The following is a 19,236-nucleotide window of genomic DNA, read 5'->3' on the forward strand; positions in this document are numbered from 1 at the left end:
AACAGTAGTCAGCCATCATGACTGCGTCCCAGCAACCCTGATACCTGGTCTCCATCTCTTTCTTGTCCTGATGGAATCTCTCCCCCTGCTCGTCACTCATTGAACCCAGGTTCTCAGGAAACCGGTCCATATGTGAAAATAGGTAGTGCATCTTGATGCTCATGTTGCAGCCCAGGTTTCTGAAAGCAGTCAGCATGTTGTTGACAAGTTCTGTGTAGTTTCTGGCCTTATTGTTGCCAAGAAAGTTCTTCACTACCAGAACAAATGCCTTCCACACTTCCAGTTCCACTTCGTTCATTGAGTTTCCAAACTCTGGATCTCTGATGACCTGATGGATCTGAGGACTGTCAAAGATGCCAGCTTTCAACTTCTCCATGGTCAATCCTGGAAAAGCCTGGCACAAGTAAGTGAAGCAGTCATCATCCTTGTCCAGAGCCTTGGTGAACTGCTTGATTAAGCCGTTGATGTGCAGCGGTGGGAAGAGTATTCTGTCTCTGTCCACCAGAGGGTCATTGATGAGGTTCCTTTCTTTGCAAGGCACCAATTCCTCCCGCACAGGCCAGTCCTTCTTTGTGTAATGCTGAGCACGGTCCCTACTATCCCACATGCACAGAAAACATGGGTACTTGGTGAAGCCAGACTGTTGTCCCAACAAAACGTTCACCATCTTCAGGTCAACACAAATAAACCACTTATGCTGATCATAACCAATTTTCTCCAGCACATACCACTGTTTCATAGTTCTCCTTCAGTGTAGTCGAGTGAGCCAGGGGTATAGAGGCAAACTGGTTGCCGTTGTGTAGCAGAACACATTTCAGTGATCACTTGCTGCTGTCAATGAACAGTCTCCAATCTTTGGGTTCATACTGTGGCACTCCAAGCTTGAGCAGAAGCTGCGCAATATCTGCACAGTACACCAAGTCTTTCTCTTCCGAGAAAAAACAGAGGTACTCTTGATGCCTGTTGCGGAAGAAGCTGATGCGAGCACTGTCAGAGAGGAGGTTTTTTTCCTTCAATCTGGATGCCAACAGTTCGGCAGAGTCCTTTGACAAGCTGAGGTCACGAAGTAGATCATTCAACTCCTTTTGGGAAAATGGATGTGGAACATCATCTTCAAGAACCACTTCTTCTTCTTCTTCATGTCCTTCAACACTGGAGGCATCTTCGTCACTAATGTCAGGAAGTTCTCTGAAGATAGGCACTGGAATTTCATCACAATGAGCTACAGGACGACGTGCTGATTGAAGATCAGGATACTTCAGGCTGCTCCAGTTCTTTCTGTTGATTCCAGTCACATCAACAGCGCACCAATTTATGGAAGATTTCGAGGTTTTATGACTTCAAACTGATCCCTTTTCGACATAATCACTCAGAACTATCGGACCTGAATACTTCTTGTCATTAAAATAATCATTTCCAATCAAAACAATTATTCAACATGGCATTTTACCCCCACCAACTTCTAAAATGCTCTACACAAGCGTACATGTGAACAAAAACGTAAAAAAAATGATGTGGCCATAGCTCAAAAACTTGACCTGACTGAGCAAAACCAATGTGATTTTTGGATTCAGCGCATCAGATTTGTCCTAAATCAACTGAAAAAACACAGACAACAAATTTGTTGTTGACCAGTGTAATCCCTTTTCCAGGGGAACTGTGGAGATGGTCAGTCTGAATCAGGATCAATTGGAGAAAGCCATGACAGTTCAAAGCAGCATGATACTGCTTTAAATGTATAGTGCCGATAGGGCCGGCATCTGCTCTGAGCACCCCACTTCCATTTTTTTTCTCCTGCCTCAAACACTGATACCACCTAGTAAAGAGGAGTTCACCTGGCATGATGGCATCACTAGACATCAGTAAATAATGGCTCAAGATCTCAGTATTTGGTCGGGGGAAGGGATTATTTCTACATTTAACCAACGAGGAGCTTATCAGCCCATGGCTGAAAACTATGGCCAGAAAAGCCACCTCGATTGGACTGCCATCAGCCCTCTTGTATCATCTGGGCTAGGGGTCAGCAACGTGCGGCCCACAAAGACCATTTTACCAGCCCACAAGTCGCCTGCAAACTGAGCCGCCCGCTTGGCAAGTCCCCCGCATGCTGCGCTAAACCAGCGCAGAACGGTACGGGGATTCGCCGAGTGGCGCCGGAAATGGAATCTGTGCACGTGCAGATACCAGAAATCGCATCTGCGCATATCCAGAGGCCGAAAATCACTTCTGCGCAGACGCAATTTTCAGCGTCTGGGCATGCGCAGAAGCTATTTCCAGCGCGGTGGACATTTACAGATGTGATTTCCAGCATCATGCTGCACCAGTCCGGCCCACGGATGATCTCCATGGGAGTGATCCGGCCCATGGCCGGCAAACCTTGCCAACCCCGGATCTGGGCTATGATACTGCCCTTGAATCCCTGAGGCAAAGGCTTTGGGACATTTCACATAGCGACCTGTGATCTCGATCTCATGTAATCTGTGGCCCGGTAGCAGCAGGAATCCAATATAGGTACAACTTTCAGATATCCTCATATTTTAGGAACCTGTCTGTACCAACCTATTGGCATTTATTTACCAAAGCCAGACTAAATGTATTTCCTTCGGAATTGCTAAATGGTAGACTGAGAGGCATCCCTTATCAGAATAGGCTTTGTTTATGTTCTCAGGACGTCGATTGCATGAAGCATATCTTACTGCATTGTGGGCAATATGAGCAAGCAAGGGACCAAGTGATCAAACCCCTACTGGCAAATCTGCCAGGAAAATCTGAAGCCTCCCATATTCAATATCTTTTGGATGACAGCGCTAATGATATTACACTGGCCATGGCAAAGTTTCTTTCAGAAGTCAAAGGAAACAAAGATCATCAAGCTCGAGACAAAACAAAATGACTGCCTCAGTTTCTCTCTCTAGCTGTAACTACTAGCCGGTAATTTTCTGCAGGTGAACAAGGGACAAATGGGAGGTGGTTGTTTTGGGTCAGCCCAAAATTGTCAAATAAATGCAATCTGCAAATGTTTCCAAAAGTGTCCCAAATCTCTTAAAATAAGTTGCAGGGTTTTTGTTTTTGTTTTGGCACTGTTCAGAATCTAAATGAAAATTGTGAGAGTTTGGGCTAAGCTCTGGTGTTTGCAGAATATTGATCCCGAACAGTGGGGATTTCTAATTATCCTGTTTGGTCTGGTTTTGAAGCTCTCAATGGCTTACTTCAGTAGCTTCCCATCACCTGTAGTGAGGTCATATCAGATAAAGTCACAGTAAGCAGGGACACGTCCACTAAAGCGCGGTCATATCTAGTAAAGTCAGTATCTGGAGCATGTAGCTTGGTGTGGCAAGGAACAGCCACATCTAAGTAAACCTTATTAGGACCATGGACAGCTCCCAGTGAACTCCAGAGGCTGTACAGTGTTTCTCTCCGCTATGGCAAATATGGGGTGGGTGTTGCTTCAGCAAAGAGCTGAAATCTGAAGTCAGAAAGATCTGTTCTCCAGTTAGTTACCCACACCTCCCTGGAAGAGTTTTCTGTGTTCCTGAAGGGGCCTTTGTCCATTTATGGAGAGAAACACTGAGGGTTTGTCTTCAGACACTGAGAATAGCCTCATTCTTGGGCTAGGAAGGCATGGTAGGAGATGATGAAGGTTCCCTGTGTGAGATGCAGCCTGTATGTGTTCTTCATTTGGGTCTTGGGCATCCCAGGAGCCCAGGTTCAGCGGTCTTGACACTAAGTAATGCTAGAATATGGAGAGGTTACTCAACCTCATTATATCTCATTTTTTGAATCACTATCTTTTCACATTCTGACAGTAAATGGGACTCTGACACCAAATTGCTGACATCTTGGGTGAAACCAAAGAGATTTTAAAGTAGTAAAGGAGGATTTAACTCAAATAATCACACTTAAATTATGGGTAACTCGATATCAGCAACTTCCTTGTACTGCCTATAAACCATGGTTCCATTTTTTTAATGGCCTGCCTATATAAAATCTTAATTGATTTTGCCCTGATTATAAAAGGAAAGCAAGATTAAAGGGAATAATCTAATACAGTCTGAAAACTGCATCCATTTTTGTTAAACAGCTTGGATTATATCAAGGCCACTGCAACATTTTAGAACGATTTCTTTGACATTCTGATCAATAAAAGTGAGACCTCAGACAGATTGTTACATTGCAGAACTATTTTTGTCATTCAGCATTTAAATACTTTCCCAACAGGAATATAATCGTAATACCAAGTGTATTTCTCTATTTCCTTCCATGTCAAAGAGTGAAACTTTCAGAACCTAATGCTTTATGGATACCCATAAGAAACAATGAAGTGCTACTTTAGCAGAAAGCAAAGTGAGGTAAAAAGAATAAATTTCACCACATTTACACTGGTGATTTGGGCCAAATACCCTTCAGATTTAACATTTTAAAAGTAACATGTTCAATGCAAATTACTCAGGGGTAGGAGTGGAGAACCCACTCAGCTCATGAACATTTGTTTCATTGCTCTTCCTTGTTCCTTTGTTCCCCTGGTGGCGGATGCTTTGATGTGATTTTGTGAGCACCCATGGTTAGGGATGGAGGGTATGTGGGTGAATCTGCATTTTAAAGCAACCAACCTATTTTTGCAGTCCTGGACTTATACACAACTTGGAATGCAGCTTTCAGATTACACACTTTTCTGAGTTTTGCCATGCAGTTAGGGATGTGGGAAAAATTCAATTCAGTTCACACTTAAAGGCAAACCTACCTAATTCACAGTTCTCGCAACAATACATAAACCAAAACAATATTTGAAGTTTGCAGTTTTCTGAATTTTGCAATGCATTTCTTCAGCCAAGTAATATGTACAAAAATGCATATACTAGGGTAAAGTGTGCATATAAATGCATATATTAGTAGCAATTGAACTTACTCCCAGGTAAATGTGTAAAGGACTGTAGCTTTTCTACAGTGGGACTGGGTTTGAGGGGAATGAGGAGCCTGGAACTCAGGATCATGGAGCAAGTCAGAAGTAATCAGAACCAAATTGGGGGGGGGGGGGAATCATAGAGAACTTTGGGAGACCCTAACTAGCAAGTCTTCACCAGACAGGAAACCCTGCTGATTCACATTTAGCAGCTGAACAAAAGACATAAATACTCACATTTGTTTTGAGAATTTGAAAAAAAAACCCCCACATATGTCTCAAGCTAACCTAAAATATTATACACATCACAAATTCTAACAGAGTAAACTTCAGCATGTATCCAAGTAAGTAAATATTTGAATTTGATTTGTGAACTTCAGAGGGGGGGAACACTACTTGTATTTTATTCTATTTTTAAAAAAATAAGATGCACTGTCTCCCAAAAGTCTGACTAAGACACAAAATACAACTTTCAAACACTAAGGAAAACCATGTGGTTTCAAACCCTCACCAAGATTCAGGGTGGGGGTGAACACAGCAAGGGAGGGGGGGAGAATAACAAGTCTGTCCATCTTGAGTGAATTCCAGAAGTGCAACATTGCGTTCATATGGTAAATAAAGATGTTAGCAGTTTACTCTTCTTTTGACAAGTAACACATTGTTTTCAAATATCAAGACCAAATGTTGGCAATCGTCATAGATATGCACGTCAAACAGGTGCCCATGAGATATGTTTGCCAAATTTAAGTATATACTAAGTATAGGGAGAATATTTCCGGCGTGGTGGCTTCAGAAATGATACTAAAACATTTATGAGGCACCACAGGGACATCATTTTGCTATATCCCATGCCACCATTGCAGCTGGCGAGACAAGGAATTGCAGGCAGTTCAAACTGATGTGAACATACATCTCATCTAGTCCAGCATCTCACATCTGCAGCAGTGGACAATCAAATGCCCATGGGAAACCTGTAAACAGAACCTGAGCACAACATGGACTCAAAAACTCCCAATCCTGGCATTTCATTTGCCATGAAAGGCTTGAACATAGAAAGCAGGTGTCCCCAAACTAAGGCCTGCAGGCCGGATAAGGCTGGACTTATCCAGCCTGCGGCGACCCCCGCTGCCCGCTTTTACCAGCGCTGCACTGCACAGCTGCCCACTTCTGGGTCGGAGGTGACAAGAAATAGCTTGTGCGCATGTGCAAGCATTATTTGCACATGCACAAGCGTTATTTCCGGTGCACATCCAGATCAGAGGATCAGATCCAGATCAGATGTGCACCGGAAATAGTGTGTGTGCACGTGTATGGGCACGCGCTCCCCTGCCCTCCAGCCCACCGTGCGATCGGCACTGGAGACACCGGCCCGAGGCACGGTAAGTTTGCTGACCCCTGATATAAAGGCTGAACTGTGTGGGCATCAGTTTTTGAGGCAAGCTGAGCTAGGAATGAGAAGCTGTGGGGCAAGACAAGCCAAAAATTTGGATTAGTGCCATACCAGTGCCATCGCCTGCATTTTTTTACCCCTCAATTCTCCTTCAATTAATGAGAAAAGAGCATGCCTTTGGAAATGATCAAAAGGCAGATTTTTCTGAACTTCTCATGGATGGGGCATGGGGGAGGGGCTTTGTTGCAGTTGTCTCACTTGAGAGGTGTCTGTGAGTGTCCTTTCATTCTGCAAATTATCACAAACGAGGCACTAGCATGGGCATTCTGCCACTTCTTTGCTAGTAAAACAGAGAGTAATTTGGCACACCAGGTCAAGATGTGAGGGGAGAAAGCTCAAGTGGGTTTGGGAAAGGGCCCAGGTTCAATCCCTGCCATCTCAGGGTAGGAAGAGTAAAAACCACCAGCACAAACCCTAAAGAACCACTGCCAGATGGTTTAGAACAAAATGTATGGGGAAACCACCCCCACTAGGAAAATTAACCAACAAACTTGATCTAGCATGGGGACAAACAAAACAAGGAGGATGCCTTCACCCCGGTGTGGTGAAGACAATGAAATATTCCCCACCCCAAAAGCATATAAATCAATATGGCTAACCTGACATCACATCCCCCACCCCACCCTCACATACAAACAAATCACACTGCAACCAACTGAACACAACCAACCAAACCCTGGACCCTCCAATCTCTTGCAATGCCAATAAAATCAAATAACTATACAGTAGTACCTCGGGTTAAGAACTTAATTCGTTCCGGAGGTCTGTTCTTAACCTGAAACTGTTCTTAACCTGAGATACCACTTTAGCTAATGGGGTCTCCCACCGCCACGCAATTTCTGTTCTCATCCTGAAGCAAAGTTCTCAACCCAAGGTACTATTTCTGGGTTAGAGGAGTCTGTAACCTGAAGCATCTGTAACCTGAGGTACCACTGTATAACTAAAGGACCTACCCACAAGAAGCTGGCACAAAAAAACCCCTGCACAAACACTATGCAATAGATTGAAAATATCATCATCCCCAACCTTCTCCCTCCCTCTTTCTCCCTCCTCTCTTTCCCCCAAAAGTCTAGGACAATAGAATGTAAACTGTGAAAAAAGACTCTATGAATTGAAAGTGGGGACACTATATGTGCTTTACCTTGTTTCTGACCTAATGTGTGATTGCAAAAGCCCTGCTACCATACCTTTTCCACTTTTGTCTTGTGGGACGTTGCAGCGTTTATGGTCTGGGGGCTCCTGCAGCCCTCTAGACGGTTTTGGACTCCAACTCCCATCATCCCTGACCGTGGGTGTTGCTGCCTGGGGTTGAAAGGAGCTGGTCATATAACATCTAGAAGGCTGTAGGCTTCGCATTCCTGCTTGGTGGTCTCTTCAGGACCATATGCTTGGGTTTGGAGTAAAAAAATAAGCATCTCCTACTGCAATAATGTGGTCAGGTTCTATAATCTCTTGGGTGCAGTATTTTAACATTTCCAGAAGGTGTATTAGAAGAACTCTAATGTCATGCCCCTGTAATGGTGACCAGGTCTACAAAGTTAAACTTTGCCACTGGATTATGCCTCCTTTTGGCAATCAATTTTGTCCGGGTTGAAATCTGTGCAAATGGAGAAACAGGGAGGAGAGAGTCTTTGAGAAATATATATATATATATTAGTCCATCTATATTCAGCTGGAAGCCACATTCTCTACATCCTAGTTGTTTGGTTTATTTATTTCTGCCAACATTCAAAGAGATTTACTTCTGATTTTAATCTGACCACCCCAAGCCCCACATCCTGAACCTGTGCACTGATTAAAAGTAAAGGCAGCACGTTATGAAACTCAGCAAATCTGTGATTCAAAAAAGGACACCTTACCAAGGGGTCAGTATTTTATATTAAGAGGAAAAGTCAGAAATCAGGGAAGAAATGCTACTCTTGGAGTAAAGAGATTCTATTGCTCTGAAAGCCAACATTAATAATTCATTTCTTTATAGAATTCTCTACTCTTGGCTCTGCGCAGGTATAATAGTTTGAAAGACCTTCTACAGTAGGCGAAATATTAAGCTTTCTCTACCTCCAACAAATTTTAAAGCAATCCACCTTGATGTGACAGGCAGCCCTCTGGCTTGAAGACAGGAAACTTTGAGTGCCCGGGACAAAAATTAATCTTTAAGAAATAGGGCATGAGAATAAAGTTGCCGATCTTTCTTTCATCAATTCCAAAGCACAACCATCTAAGGAGCGTGAATCTGAGATGTCCCATTTCCACAGAGGACTGGGTATCCCTCCCCCCAGTTGCTCCTCTATGAGGTCTTCTGCATGCGCTCAGTCTGATCCAACAGGGTGAATATAGGGGCTCCCATCTGGACATGAGCAGAAGCTTCAATCTCTTTGATGAAGAGAACGATGTTGCCCTCCTGATGTTGCTGAACTACAACTCCCATCATTCCCTGCCACTGGGCATGATATCACGTAGAAACCCTCCCTTCCAACTGCATTTCTATTGTATGGGCCTGCCTGTCAGCAATACAGCACTGTGGCCTTAACCCCTTCACATGCTGACTAGCAAGAAGATGCACTGTTGGATTTGGCTGCTAATCTGCCACACAGGCCCCTCTGTCTGGCTCTTGGGACTTTCCCATTGGGACTGATGGGGCGGAAGGCAAGGAGCCCAACAATATGTGGAGCCAGAACCAGTGACAGGCAGAGCCAGAGCCAATGGCAGGCAGTGCCCACTCATTCTGGCTTTGTCCCCCATCGTCCTCCATGTTGAGTCCTGCAAGGGACAACACTGAGACTACAGAAGAGGAAGCTGACAGGCAGTGCTGCCCCCTGGGCTGGAGGCAGGGAAGAAGGCAAAGAGGTGAGGGCCAATTGATGGCAGGCTGAGGTTAGTGGGGCAGCACCCCTTTTGCCCTAATGGACAAGCCTCCACTGCCTCAATCCACACACCCTCTCCCCAAGCCACATCACTCACTGACTCTGCTTTGCACTCTCCCTGAATGATTTTTGCCAGGGTGGAAGACAATCATGCTTCTTGCTGGCCTGGGTGGAAAACTGAGAAGGGTGTCTGAGTGGGTAAAGAAAGTAGCCTACTGCACTTTCACAGTGGGATCAGGTGTTAAACAGGGTTGTGTTATTGCCCCAACTCTAGTCATTATTTTCATTGCCATGATCCTACACTTTGTCGAAGGGAAACTTCCCACCAAAGTAGAAATCATATATCAAACAGATGGAAAGCTCTTCAAACTGAGCAGGCTGAAAGCAAAGAGTAAGGTTACCTTAACTTCCATCATAGAGCTTCAGTATGCTGATGACAACATAATGTGTGCATTCTCAGAGGATGACCTCCAAACCATATCTTCGCAGACGCTTACGAAAAGCTTGGCCTATCGCTCAACATCCCCCAAACCAACAAGTACAAAATAACCCCTCTGCAGCGCCACAAATCCAACTCAATGGTGGAACGTTGGAAAATGTCTAACACTTCTCCTATCTAGGCAGTTATCTTTCCACAAGGGCCGACATTGATGCCGAAATCCAGCATCGCCTGAGCTCTGCGAGTACGACTTTCTCCCAATTGAAGTGCAGAGTGTTTGAGGGCCAGGACATTCTCAGGGAAACCAAAATGTTTGTTTACAAAGCTATTGTGCTACCAACCTTACTGTATGCTTGTGAAACATGGACCACTTATAAACACCATCTCCAACTCCTTGAAAGATTCAATCAATAGTGTCTCTGAAAAATTTTACACATCACTTGGAAAGACAGGCAAACTAATACCAGTGTACTGGAAGAAGCAAAGATCACCAGTGTTGAAGCAATGATTCTTCAACATCAACTTCGTTGGACTGGTCATGTTGTGCGGATGCCTGATTATCGTCTCCCAAAGCAACTACTCTATTCCAAACTTTAAAATGGAAAGCGTAATCCTGGTGGTCAACAAAGGAGGTTTAAAGACTGCCTCAAGGCAAATTTTAAAAAATGTAGTATAAACACCAACAATTGGGAAACACTTGCCTGTGAGTGCTCCAATTTTACCAAAGGTGTCATGGGCTTTGAAGACACTCAAACTCAGGACGCAAAGGAGAAACATGCTATGAGGAAGGCATGCTTGGCAAATCCACACCATGATCAACTCCCGCCTGGAAACCAATGTCCCCACTGTAGAAGGACTTGTGGATCCAGAACTGGCCTCCACAGTCACTTACGGACTCATTGTTAAAACCATGTTTATGGAAGACAATCGGTTACAAGTGATTGCCAAAGAGAAGAGAAGAGACTGCACTTTCTGTTGCAGGAGAAGCTTTTGCCATCCATCTCGAGCTACTGAAAACTCAAGTCCTCTGCTTCTGCCAAGCTCCCTCCAACATTCTTCTAATGCAATTAAAAAACAAACAAACTGGTTTTTTAACCCCGCGTTCGGGTGCTTGGTGTATGTAGCGAGCCTCCTTGACAATGAACACTTAAGCCAAACCAACACACATTATTTATTCCCTTCTCAGAAGATCTGAAAAGAATCTGTGCATTGGCTCCCAGAAGGAGTTGAGACATCATCTGATTCTTCTCCCTCTCCACTGATCATTAATCAGCCATCGCACAGTCTCAAGCAATCATGTTGTGTTTGTTACAAAATTAAATGACCCGGCACCTTTTGTCCATGCCAGAAGGTACAGCTGTTAAGCAAGATTCTTTTTCCCATTAGAAGACTGAAATGTAACAAATACAGCCTGACCTTGAGCTGAAAAGAAAGATGTATGCAGAGGAGAGGGGAAAGGTCCCTTCCTAACAAAGGCGGAGATATTTCATAATTCAATTACCATCTCATTCAAAATGACTGTTATACAAAATCCAGAAGTCATTCAAATTATAGAAGTTCTAGAAAGGTTAGGCTTCTTCCCGCAAATGCATTCTTCACTTTTCTCATTGAGGAAAGATGTATTGCAGGGACCGTATAAATTAGGGACGTAATGGCAATGCATGATATGTATATGAGTCCTTTGAACAAAGGGACATGCAGTATTCACTCTTTTCATTTTTCACAATTGTCCTGCACTACTTGACATAAGGACACCTCTGTGGGTGGCTAAGAACATAGTACAGCTTGCTGGATCAAACCAGTGGCCCACCTAGGCTTTGGATATGATGCAGAGTTATTCCAAAGCATGGGGAGATATGCTTTGGCGGGGAGATATGGGGGGATGTGGGTGGCACTGTGGTCTAAATCACTGAGCCTCTTTTGCTTGCTGATCAGAAGGTTGGCGGTTTGAATTCCTACAACGGGGTGAGCTCCCATTGCTCTGTCCCAGCTCCTGCCAACCTAGAAGTTCAAAAGCACTCCAGTGCAAGTAGATAAATAGGGGAGGTAAAAGGCATTTCCATGTGCTCTGGTTTCTGTCACGGTGTTCAGTTGCACCAGAAGTGGTTTAGTCATTCTGGCCACGTGACCCAGAAAGCTGTCTGTGGACAAACGCCGGCTCCCTCGGCCTGAAAGTGAGATGAGCGCCACAACCCCATAGTCGCCTTTGACTGGACTTAACCGTCCAGGGGTCCTTTACCTTTTTTATATATTTTTATCTCCTGACTTCAGAAGCGATGTGGAAGCATGTTAAGAGAAAGTATGAGTCATTCATGCTTCCACTCTGTGTCACACCCAAGGCTGTCCAGTCGGTCTGTCAGCCAATGTATTTCCCCCACTAAATACAGCCCAGGCTCCAGGCTCCCCCCTTCCTGCCCACATCTCTTTAGCTAGGAGAAACCATACAGAGGCTCACATTAAAAGCCTTCTCATGGTGCTGTTGGTAGATTGAGCCCACTCAGGGATAGCTGTGGGCAGGATTCCTGCAAGGAGTTGAACTAGATGATTATCTGGGTCCCTTCCAACTCTACAATTCTATGATTCTATGGCATGACTGTCTTACCTGATGAGATGCTGCTCATAAGACCTTCTGCCACAGACCACTTTCCCTGTGAGCTTTGAGCCTAGCTGAGAAAGAGCCAAAAGAGCCAATGGGTTTTGGGAGTATGGGTCTCAGCAGATGCCTGGTGAAGCCTGATGAATCCAGCCCTGTAGCCTGTAGCCAACATAGTGCAGTCCTCTCTATGTGCTTTGGACTACAACTCCAATCATCTTGACCACTGGCCATGTTGGGTGATGGGATTTGTAGTCCAAAGCATCTGTAGGTCACCATGTTGGCTCTGCCTGTTGCACAGTATTCTGTAACAGGGCTATACATTCATCACTGACCACATCGTAGATCTTATTCATTTTTGTAATGTTAGCTAGGTACATGATGCTTTCAAGAGTAACATGTGTAAAATGGGAATCTATATTGATAATGCAATACATGGATAAATAAATAAAATACTTTTTAGAAAACTGGATGTACCACTCTAGCTTTCACAGGCCTACAAGAGTTACTATATGTTTGCAACATAGTTCAACAGAACAGTGAAATAAATGATTGGACAGCAAAGCAGAGTATTTTGATGGAATAATCCAGTATGAAGCAAATATGAGGTAACATCAGCAATTGGTGTACACAGTGGGGGAGCAGGTATTGTTCATATTACTGAATATTAAAGTATTATATTAACTATTTATGCAGGGACGCGGGTGGCGCTGTGGGTAAAACCTCAGCGCCTAGGACTTGCTGATCATATGGTCGGCGGTTCGAATCCCCACAGCAGGGTGCGCTCCCGTCTTTCGGTCCCAGCGCCTGCCAACCTAGTAGTTCGAAAGCACCTCCGGGTGCAAGTAGATAAATAGGGACCGCTTACCAGCGGGAAAGTAAACAGCGTTCCGTGTGCTGCGCTGGCTCGCCAGATGCAGCTTGTCACGCTGGCCACGTGACCCGGATGTGTCTGCGGACAGCGCTGGCTCTCGGCCTATAGAGTGAGATGAGCGCACAACCCTAGAGTCTGGCAAGACTGGCCCGTACGGGCAGGGGGTACCTTTATTAACTATTTAAAAGGTACAGTTGGGTGGTACATTTGCCCCACGGTGTTCATACTGAATAGCTCAGAAATGTATCTTGTGTTACTGCAGAACCAGCAATCAGAAACTGAACAGATCAGCAGGTAAAACTTCTAATGAGGACAGTGGAAGGCTACCCATTTATTTATTTTCAGAAGCAGGATTTAAGATTGTAAGACAAGCCTCATGCAGGAAAAGGGAAAACAAATGAGCCAACGGCATGGTTCCGTACTGGGTTCGCTTCAGACCCGTGAAAACAACAGCCATGATCAGGAACATGCTTCATGATCTCTTGATCAATAGGACTTAGTGCTTAGAAACATTTGCTCAGAGATGTGTCCCTCTGAGTTCAAAGGAATTTTATCCCTGAATATAGCTGCAATCCTAATCATGCTCAGTAGGTACTCAGCCCCATTGAATTAAGTGGTATGGTTATGAGTAACCACGTACAGGATATAGCAGTTCAACAATATAATCAATTACCTAGAATTCTGCTGGATTCTCCCATTGTACAGGTCTGATAGCCATCTGTTGGAGAGGCTTTGGCCCTGGGGACCCTGCATTGAGCAGAGTTGCACCATGGCAAGCAGTGGAAGCTGGTCCATTGGTGCAAGTGGGGCACTGCCCCACTAACCTCTGCCTGCCCATAGCCAACCCCCACCTGCCTGCCTGCTTACTTACAACCAATCAGGGGGTGGCTGTGCCTGCCATGGCTCTGGCACCACCTACTTTCTCCCTATGTTCCGCACCAGCCAACACTGCCTACGAGACTCCAGATCTATGATTCTATTACTGCCATTGATTTACATGAAAATTGGGCACTCTTAACTTTTTAGAAGTATTAAAAGTATACTAAGACCTAGACAACCTTTGGAAATGGGCACACCCTTGTCAAAATAATTCAGAATGTAAGGCAGACCTGCATGGCCAAGCCGAATGCAGCCCCAGCATTTCCTGTAGCCTGTCTGGTGCCCTTACTCCCTGGCAGGCAATCCAGGATTATCAAGTCTCAGAAAGGCCATAACATACATTGAGTTGCATTTGGCTTAGAGGGTCACAAATTGTTCAGATTGCTCAGCGACAAGAGAGCTACAGAGATCAGGCAAATGTTCAGAATTCAAATGCAAAACCATAGACTGCTGGGATCTTGTTTAATGCCCACAGAGTATGTCCTTTGCACTCATAAGTTCCCGCCTTGAACCTCCACCATAGGAGCCAACTCCTAGGGGTCAAGGTCCCTTTGCCGCCCCCCAATAAAATATTTGAGGGGGGCTGCCCTCCCACATTAATGGGTACTGCCATTCAAATGATGTGTGCATTATGTATCTTGTGATTGATTATGTGGGGTGGGGTTTACCTGCCCCCCAATATTTTATTCAAGTTGGCACCCCTAATCTCTACCACCTCCAGTTAAAGACAACCTTGAGCCAGGCATGGAAAAATATCTCTCTTAGGCTCTGGAGAGCCAAATAGAGTAGATAATACTGACCAAGAGAGGTCAATGTCCAATATTAGGCAGGTTTATACATTAATATGAGAGATTCTAATTTCCCATTGGGGCACCAAGCTTCATAGGTGAGTCTGGAACCATGAATCCAGGCCAATTTATCCCTTCCTGTATTTTACCCACAGTTCTGCTGGCTTTTAAGAAATTAGTCATTCCTATTCTAGGTCTTCACAGCTCTTCTATGAATAGAGATTGACCAAATGTATCCATTTTGGATTCCTTCCACTTTTCATTTTTTTCCTCCAGTATTTCGTTCAGCTCACCACATTTCTGCATCAGTTTGCAATTTTTTTAAAAAAAAAAAAGTCCTGAAAATTTGTACACAATTTAATCTAATCTTTACATTTGTGCAAGCAATTCTCCCTGATATAATGCATTTTGGGACATTATTTTCACTTATATGTGCATTTTTGTGCACATTCCCCCCTAATATACACATTTTTGTATATACTGTTTGGTTAGAGAACTGTGTCATAAAATTAGGAAAAGTGCAAATTTTGAAGAACAGCTGTGCTTCAATTCACATACTGTTCCAGGAAGTCTGAATTAGGTAGGTTCCCATTGAAATGTGAATGGGACCAACTTTCTCATTCCTTACCTATGGGTACTTTTCAAATCACTTGCATTTCTGTGGTTCCCAAACAAGCCTGGTTTGGAAGGAATCTAAAACTGCCTTGGCCTATTGTTCCACAACATCACACCAATGACTCACATTTCTCCACTATATATCCAGGATAATCTTTTATGTGCCTTATATGTGCTTATGTTTACTATCACATTTTAAAGTAATACAAAGCTAATCTGGGAGGATTACAGGACCCCGGTGTGGAATCAATTCCCTAAAAAGGGGAGAAAGAGAAGATACTAAATTCCCTGACATTTCTCATTTTATATTCCCGCAGTGGGATTTTCAGAAGTTCTCAGTCATAGCCAAAAATCTATTGCTTCTGAAACCTGTCCAATGGAGTTAAATAGGAGCAATTTTGAAGGATACTGCTGTAATCCTCCCCCAAATCCAACCTCTAAATTCTAGGACCAGTACACTGGCAGAGCATTCTTACTGAAGGAAAATTCTGATTGAGGTCCAGGAGAATTTTATTAAGTTTGAATGAGGTTGGCACATACATTATCTTTGTGATGTGGTTGTCACTGCAAAGCCACTCTCCTGTAGAAAGCTCCTATGCACCGTTGGTCATGTTCTGATCTTCGGAGTCATCTGAATCACATGAATAACTGGTCCTACTCATGCATGCCCTTAAAGACGGTCTGGAAGATTCCAGTGATTCCAGGCACAGCTGATAAGATTTTTGACCAGAGACAGCTATACTGGCAAAGGGTTGCTTTGGGGGCTCAGTTCAAAGGTCTTCCTTTAGGTCGTTAAACCTCTAAACAACCTGAGACAACAATATCTCGAGAATCACCAGAATTCATATGAACCTGACCAATAACTTTATTGCTCTTCAAGCTCTCTTTTACGTCCCACCCCCACCCCATCACAAATCCAGTGGGCCTTTTTGGTGGTGGCCCCCATGACGTGGATTAGCCTCCCAAAGTCCCCACCTTAGACAGGCAAAGAAGACAATTTTATTAAATCAATCAATTGCTAATTATTGCTATACAGGTAATTTTATGCTGCTGTTGCTCTTTGAACGATTTTAGGCTGTGATTCAATGGCCCCTTGGACTGGAGCTCCCACTCCTCACCAGCGAGAAAAAGAATCTGCTTATGTTGTGGTTCAAAGCATATGTGTGCAACCAATGCCCCTTCCATTTGCCTGCTCTTCAGAACAAAGGCACATCAAATTGATGGGCAAACGTTCCACTTAGTGCTACAAAAATCTTGATTTGCTGCTTTGAAATGTGGACAATCTCTTTGTGCCTTTTAATAGCAGTAAGCCAGCAAAAAAAGTGTTTGCTGCCTCCGTACCTGTACTCCATTCCTTTCCTGGTCCCTTCCATCGGTCACCCTCTTTCCTAGTTTACTGCAGCAAGCAAACCACTTCAGATCAAGGAGGAGTGTCAGCTAAAGGACCTAGGGAGGCAAGAGGCAAGTGGCAGAATGGTAGCAATCTCAACTGCACTGGTAGCACAGAAGGTACAGGGAGGTCGCTCAGGTCACAAGGGAAGAATCGTAACTGGGTGGTAGAGCATATACTTTGTATGCAAAAGGTCCCTGGTTCAATACTTGTCATCTTGAGGAAGGGCTGGGAAAGATTCCTGCCTGAAATCCTGCAGAACTGCTGCCAGTCTACATCAAGGTTACTGAGCAAGATGGATTGATGGTCTGGTTCGGCGTAAGGCAGCTTCCTAGGCTCCTAACCCTACTTACAAATGTGATTGCCCCAAGGTTTTCTGTCATGTGAGTAGGAGTTCCAGGAGGAAAAGAGCCCAATTTGAACTAGTATTTCATGGCCAGATGGAGGGATGCTGCAAGCTCTTCCCAAGTCTTCGAACAGGCATTGCTCAAAAAAGAACCATAGCATGTTGCTACAACTCCACAATGCAATTACTGCAAGCTCTGGTAACTTCATTACCAACAATCTACTGCCTGAGATGTTTATTTTTCTTCCTTGCCCAGGAAATTGTGTGTGTGTGTGTGTGTGTGTGTGTGTGTGTGTGTAGATGGAGAATACTAAATCACAAACATTTTAAATGTCAGAATGATTGGCCAGATCTTACAGATGTCCCACCTCTTCCGTCATTATGGAGACTCTCTCCGTTTTGCCGTACCCTGCTCTTGAAACATCAGAAGCAGCCTTTAAACAGCTTGTAATTGGTTCTTTCTTTTCTCAGATGGTGCACCTCAAGCATGGGGAAGGGCCATGGCTCAGTGGTAGAGCATCTCTTTTGTATGTGGATGGTCCCATGTTAAATCCCTAGCATCTCCAGGTATGGGTTGGAAAGATCTCTCATGGAAATCTTGGATGGACCAATGATCTGACTCAGAATAAAGTAGCTTCATAAGCCCCTATATACAAACCTTCCATTCATGCCTGCAGTTAATCATATGAGCCAGTAATTCATGGATCTCAATGAAGACAATTCCCGTGGTCTCTTGAAGCTCCAAAATGTATCACAGTAACCACAGAAAGGGGTAGGTCTAAGATCCTTGGTCATAGTCTGAAAGCACACAGTGCAAGCTAAGCAGACTTGGGTCTTGACATTGTTTGGATGGGGGGCTGCCTGGGAAAATCATATGAACATGGGTGGCTTTGAGCTCCACAGAAAACAGGTGGGACGTATGTTTTAAAAATTTTAATATTCCAGGCTCTCCTGTTAACACTGTTCATGCTAAGGGTGAATAAACAAGGCATAAGCCAGTTCTAGCACAAACTTTTTGACCATGAACACAGACAAGATTTGTTTATATACATCTTTCAGATACATGCATTGTCTAAGCACCTTTATCAAGATCTTTTGAAAAGAGGCATGGCCAAGAGGTTTATGTCCTTTCACAATATAATATAAAGTGTGTGTGTGTGTGTGTGTGTGTGTACACAGAAAGATGTTTTAATCATGATTTTTGAACAAGGAAGGGGGGGAAGAATCCTGTAAAAGTAACATTCAGGGTCCTTGACTCTTTGTTCCAACAGGCACTGAATTGAGCTTCAAAACTGTGTTTGCAAATCAACATATACGTATGGAGACTGCACTGAACAGAAACTAATGAAATTCCAAGGTGCTCTGGGATGCCTGTTTTATTCTGATCAGTGGTAGATTGCACTATTGACCAAGTGTCAGCCATAGAGCGATACAATGATTGAATAAAAGTGGATACATAATCGGAGGGGAGAACTTTGCCACAACCGGGTTTGTTGCTTTTCTCCTAATACCAAAGGACACGCTATTCCCCCCCCCCCCTTATTTCTTACAAAAAGTTGGGTACCCCCTTTTTTTCCTTTCCTTCCCCCTTTGTTCACTTTTAAAATATACATACATATATAATCCCCGTTCCTCTCTTCCCTTTGTGGATTCTCCCCTCGCCAACCCGGCCCCCTTGATGGCTTCCTCAGATAAAATAATGCAAGGTTCCTCCACCGGAGATGCTGATGAAATATTTGAGGCCCCGATATTAATCTGTTATCAGTTGTGTAGGTGTGAAATGTGATGAAGATGACAGAGACTCCTGCTCAGCCGGCCTAAAGTAATTTGCACCAAAGATATTTAGATCTGTCTTTGGACACTGCAGATCGGTTATTGCAGGAGGGGGAGAGCCTGTGGGGAGCCTACCTTAAAACATATTTCAAATGCCAGGGGAACCGCATGAAAATTGGGTAATGAATGAAATTCTGATTGCAGAAAAATCACTTAGGAATGTGACTGATGCGGCTCGCTGATGTTCTATATGCAAAGCTGAAACCTGATATGCTTAATGGCATACACCTTTGTCCTGTGGCTTCTGCAGTGCATTCAGTTTTGC

The 19,236-nt window shown here is 44.0% G+C and overlaps 1 protein-coding gene across 9 annotated transcripts in view; it reads right to left on the reverse strand.

The window, feature by feature from the left end:
* LOC308486471 (uncharacterized protein) overlaps positions 1-19,236 on the reverse strand; it is a 91,457-nt gene that overhangs the window by 39,196 nt on the left and 33,025 nt on the right. Inside the window, exon 3 of one of the 9 annotated variants that reach the window (XR_013991060.1) lies at positions 16,750-16,848. The exons of 6 other annotated variants lie outside the window; for them this stretch is intronic. The gene's annotated coding sequence lies outside the window, so the exon portion shown is untranslated. Of the gene's footprint in view, positions 1-16,749; positions 16,849-17,670; positions 17,937-19,236 lie in introns of those variants that run through there. 2 more of the 9 variants (XR_013991061.1, XR_013991062.1) reach the window with 2 other exon arrangements.

Source organism: Podarcis pityusensis (assembly GCF_964106645.2).
Source record: "Podarcis pityusensis genome assembly, chromosome: 10".
Classification (NCBI taxonomy): Eukaryota; Metazoa; Chordata; class Lepidosauria; order Squamata; family Lacertidae; genus Podarcis; species Podarcis pityusensis.